This window comes from Cylas formicarius, unplaced genomic scaffold (genome assembly GCF_029955315.1).
Source record: "Cylas formicarius isolate icCylForm1 unplaced genomic scaffold, icCylForm1.1 PGA_scaffold_179__1_contigs__length_11413, whole genome shotgun sequence".
In the NCBI taxonomy this organism is placed as follows: domain Eukaryota; kingdom Metazoa; phylum Arthropoda; class Insecta; order Coleoptera; family Brentidae; genus Cylas; species Cylas formicarius.
Genome location: NW_026844254.1, coordinates 3,927 through 10,080, shown reverse-complemented (window position 1 = coordinate 10,080; position 6,154 = coordinate 3,927). Strand labels below are relative to the sequence as shown.

The 6,154-nt window shown below is 24.0% G+C and overlaps 1 pseudogene; it reads left to right on the top strand.

Annotated features, from left to right (window-relative positions):
* The first annotated feature begins 835 nt into the window (after positions 1 to 835).
* LOC132695965 (cytochrome c oxidase subunit 1-like) lies at positions 836 to 4,087 on the top strand (annotated as a pseudogene).
* Positions 4,088 to 6,154: the final 2,067 nt, after the last annotated feature.

Genomic DNA, 6,154 nt, shown 5'->3' with positions numbered 1-6,154 from the left:
ACTTTAATTTTAATAACTTGGCAAAAAATTGCTCCTTTAATTATAATTTCCTATAATTTCTCTATTACCTTATTTATTTCTATCATTATTATTATATCTTCAATAGTTGGGAGAATTCAATCACTTAATCAAATTAATCTACAAAAAATTCTAGCTTATTCTTCTATTAATCATATAAGTTGATTAATTGCAAGACTAATTAATATACAAATTTTTATTATATATTTTATTATATATTTTATCCTATCAATCAATATTATTATAATTTTAAATGTTAATAAAATCTATTCTTTAACACAATTATTTTATTCTCTAAATGAATTTAAATATTTTAAATTCATTTTTTCTCTTAATTTTTTATCTATAAGAGGATTACCGCCTTTCTTTAGATTTCTACCTAAATGATTAATTATCAATAAATTAATTAATAATAACTTTTTTATATTAAGATTATTAATATTAATCTCAACTTTAATTATAATTTTCATATATATTCGAATCGCACTTCCTATATTAATAATTAATCATACAGAAATAATTTCCCACTCTAAAAATATTTTTAAGTTAAATCTATTTATTTATTTAACTAATATAATCTCATTTATAGGACTTATAATTTTTTTAATTTTATTTTTTTAAAAAAGAATTTAAGTTAAAAAAACTTTTAACCTTCAAAGTTAACAATAGAATTTATTCCTAATTCTTAAACTATAAACCAATTTAAATTTCCTTTAAGCTTGCATCTTAAAATCCTATTCCTATAGACTATATAGTTTAATAAAGAAATATATTTATATTTATAAATGAATTTACAATTCATCGCCTAAAATTTCAGCCACTTTATTAAATTTACCGAATAAATGACTTTACTCTACTAATCACAAAGATATTGGTACACTATATTTTATTTTAGGGCTTTGATCTGGATTAGTGGGCACTTCTCTAAGTTTTATCATTCGAATTGAACTAAGAAATCCTCAATCATTAATTGGTGATGATCAAATTTTTAATGTAATAGTTACAGCCCATGCATTTATTATAATTTTTTTTATAGTTATACCTATCATAATTGGAGGATTTGGCAATTGATTAGTTCCTCTAATACTCGGTGCTCCTGATATAGCTTTTCCCCGTATAAATAATATAAGTTTTTGACTTTTACCGCCATCTTTAACTTTTCTATTAATTAGAAGAATTATTGAAAAAGGCGCTGGAACAGGATGAACCGTTTATCCTCCACTAGCATCTAATATTGCTCATAGAGGAAGTTCAGTTGACTTAGCAATTTTTAGCTTACATTTAGCGGGAATCTCTTCAATTATAGGGGCAACAAATTTTATTTCCACAATTATTAATATACGGCCTCATAATATACCCATAGATCAAATTTCACTTTTTTCTTGAGCTGTCGGTATTACTGCTCTATTACTTCTTCTTTCTCTTCCCGTACTTGCGGGAGCTATTACTATATTATTAACTGATCGAAATATTAATACCTCATTCTTCGATCCAGCCGGAGGGGGGGACCCTATTTTATATCAACATTTATTTTGATTTTTTGGACACCCCGAAGTTTATATTTTAATTCTTCCAGGATTTGGAATAATTTCTCATATTGTCTCTCAAGAAAGAAATAAAAAAGAAACTTTTGGAACTTTAGGTATAATTTATGCAATATTAGCTATTGGTCTTTTAGGATTTTTAGTTTGGGCTCATCATATATTTACTATCGGAATAGATGTTGATACTCGGGCCTACTTTACTTCTGCCACTATAATTATTGCTATTCCAACCGGTATTAAAATTTTTAGATGATTAGCTACACTTTATGGAACTAAATTAAATTTTGAACCAACTACACTTTGATCATTAGGTTTCATTTTTTTATTTACTATTGGCGGATTAACTGGAGTAGTCCTAGCTAACTCATCTATTGATATTATTCTTCATGATACATACTATGTTGTTGCCCACTTTCATTATGTTTTATCAATAGGGGCAGTATTTGCAATTATTGCAGGATTTATTCACTGATACCCGTTATTTACTGGGTTAACTCTCAATAATAAACTTTTAAAAAGACATTTTATTGTAACATTTATTGGAGTAAATTTAACTTTCTTCCCTCAACATTTTCTAGGATTAAGAGGAATACCTCGCCGTTATTCCGATTATCCAGATTCTTTTACTAAATGAAATATCATTTCTTCAATCGGTAGATTAATCTCTACACTAAGATTAATATTCTTTATTTATATTATTTGAGAAAGTTTAATTCTTAGCCGACAAACATTAACTACTTTAAATTTTTCCTCTTCAATTGAATGATTAAGATCACTACCACTCGCTGAACATAGATTTAATGAAATCCCTTTAATTACTAAATTCTAAAATGGCAGAATAGTGCATAAGATTTAAGCTCTTAATATAAAGTTTATCTTTTTTTAGAATTGTCTACTTGAAAAACATTAACATTACAGGACAGTACTTCACCCTTAATAGAACAATTAATTTTTTTCCATGATCATAGATTAATAATTTTAATTATCATTACAATTTTAATTAGTCAAATTATATTATCTTACTTATTAAATAAATTTAACCATCGATTCTTTTTACAAAACCAAACTATAGAACTAATTTGAACTATTATACCCATTATAATTTTAATTATAATTGCTTTGCCATCTCTGCGATTATTATATATTATAGATGAACTAAATAAACCTGCCCTTTCTATTAAAATTATCGGACATCAATGATACTGAACATATGAATATTCAGATTTACAAAATTTCAATTATGACTCTTATATAATTCCACAAAATAACTTCAACTTTCGATTATTAGATGTTGATAATCGAATAGTAATTCCTTTTAACACTTACATTCGCCTATTAATTACTTCAGAAGATGTCATCCATTCATGAGCTTTACCTTCAGCTGGGCTAAAAATTGATGCAACTCCTGGACGTCTTAATCAAGCAAATATATTTATTAATCGAACCGGAATTTTCTTTGGTCAATGCTCCGAAATTTGCGGTTCCAATCATAGGTTTATACCTATTGTAGTAGAAAGAATCTCTTCTAATTTTTTTCTTAAATGATTAAAAAATAATTAACATTAGATGGCTGAAATTTTAAGCATTGATCTCTTAAATCAATTTATAGTAAACTAAAAAATTACTTCTAATGAAAAACTTAGTTTTATTATAAAACATTAACTTGTCAAGTTAAAAATATCTGCGCCCCGTTAGTTTTTAATACCACAAATAGCTCCTTTAAGTTGATCATTTTTATATATTTACACAATTAGAATTTTTATTATTATTATTATTTTAACTTATTATATTTATTTGCCTAAAATTAATAATAAAATTTATTTTAAAAATTTAAATTTACCTAAAACTTACTGAAAATGATAATAAATTTATTTTCTTCATTTGATCCTTCTACAAATTTATTTAACTTAAATTGGCTAAGAATTATATTAAGTTTGATTCTATTACCATCTTTTTTCTGATTTATTCCTTCTCGTTATAATATATCTTGAATTATTCTTACTAGAAGAATTCATAAAGAATTAAAAATCCTGCTTCCTCAAAATATAAAAAGATCAACATTAATTTTATTAAGAATTTTTATTTTTATTATACTAAATAATTTCATAGGATTATTCCCTTACATTTTTACTAGAACCAGCCATATACCTATTACTTTAAGTTTAAGTTTAAGATTATGACTAACTTTTATAATCTTTGGCATTACCTTTAATACAATAAATATATTAGCTCATTTAGTGCCCATGGGAGCCCCTGCTCTCTTATTGCCATTTTTAGTAATTGTTGAATTAATTAGAAATTTAATTCGCCCAATAACATTAGCCATTCGTTTAACGGCTAATATAATTGCCGGCCATTTATTATTAACCTTATTAGGAAATATAGGTCAATATATAAATTTTCTAACAATTAATGTTTTGATTTTTATTCAAATTTTATTACTAATTTTAGAATCTGCAGTGAGCTTAATCCAAGCATATGTATTTTCTATTCTTATTACTCTTTATGCTAGAGAAATTCATTAATGACAACTCAAAATCATCCTTTTCATTTAGTAAATCCAAGGCCTTGACCACTATTAATTTCTTTTAATTTATTAAATCTATTAATAGGGCTTATTTCTTGATTCCGCTTATATCAAATTGATCTATTGATTTTTAGATTAATTTCTATACTATTAATTTTATTTCAATGATGACGAGATATTACACGAGAAAGAACCCTCCAAGGATTGCATTCTCTAAAAGTTTCATCCGGGCTCCGATGAGGGATAATTTTATTTATTACATCTGAAATTTTATTTTTTATTTCATTTTTTTGAAGATTTTTCCATAATAGTCTTTCTCCTAATATTGAATTGGCAATAATATGACCCCCTAAATCAATTAATACTTTTAATCCTATAAATATCCCCTTATTAAATACATTAATTTTGTTATCTTCAGGTATTACAGTAACTTGGGCTCATCATAGATTAATAGAAAATAACTATTCTCAAGCACTTCAAAGACTTATATGAACTATTGGCCTAGGGATCTACTTTACTCTACTTCAAGCTCTTGAATATTATGAAGCTTCGTTTTCAATTTCAGATTCTATTTATGGAACTTGTTTTTTTATAGCAACTGGATTTCATGGATTTCATGTTATTGTTGGTACTATCATTTCTCTTAATTATAATAATTCGTCTATTTATTAGGCATTTTTCTTCAATTCATCACTTTGGATTTGAAGCTGCCGCATGATATTGACACTTTGTAGATGTAGTATGATTATTTTTATATTTATCTATTTACTGATGAAGAAGATAATTTTATTTATATAATATAAATTATTATATTTGACTTCCAATCAAAAAATCTAAATTTTTAGTATAAATAATAATAATAATTTTTTATCTATCATTAATAATTATAATCGTTATTTTAATATTAATAATCTTAATTAATTTTTTATCTATAAAAACATTAATCGATCGTGAGAAAAGTAGGCCCTATGAGTGTGGATTTGATCCAAAAAATAATTCTCGTATACCATTTTCATTACATTTCTTCTTAATTGCTCTAATTTTTTTAATTTTTGATATTGAATTAACATTACTCTTACCAATTATTTTCTCATTAAAATTTTCAAATATTTTTAGATTATTTTACTCTATTAGTTTTTTTTTAATTATTCTTTTACTGGGGTTATTTCACGAATGGAAATTAGGGGCATTAGAATGATCAAACTAAAGGATAATAGTTTAAGAAAAACATTTAATTTGCATTTAAAAGATATTCCATAAATTTATCTTATAAAATAGTATGAAGCAAAAAATTGCCTTTAGTTTCGACCTAAAATTTAGATGAATAATCCTTACTTTAATTGAAACCAAAATAGAGGTCTATCACTGTTAATGATAAAATTGAGTTTTCTCCAATTAAAGAAATATTCTTTAAACTATGCTTCTAACATAGGTTCAAAGCGCTAAGTGCGTTTATATTTCTATATATATATATATATATATATATATATACATAGAAATATTTATATAGTTTAATTTAAAACATTACATTTTCACTGTAAAATTGATATATTTATCTATAAATTTATTATTTAAAAATAAAATTATTTCCTTAGTATCTTCAATACTATGCTCTATTATATAAGCTATTTAAATTATTAAATTAAATAATTAAAATAAAAGTAAAAATAAGAATTAAAAATAAAAATAATAAAATTTTAAATTTATCTATAAAAATCTTTTGTAATCCCTTAGAAGAATTAATTAATAAAAAAAATAATTTTTTTCTTCCATAATACTCCATTCATCCTTGATCTAAATAATTTAATTTTTGACCTAAATTTAATACTAAATGATTCAGCCCATAAGTTGATAAAATTGGTATATTTCATATAAAAGATTGAAACTTCACTAAATTAAGAAACCTTAGAGATTTAATTTTTATATTAATTCTTATTTTTGATAACTTAAAACCTAAATAAATCCCTAATAAAATTATTAAAAAGGATAGTAATTTCATTATTAAAGGTAAAAAAAAATATATAGGATAAATAAAAATAATTCAAGAAAACATCCTCCCTCTAAT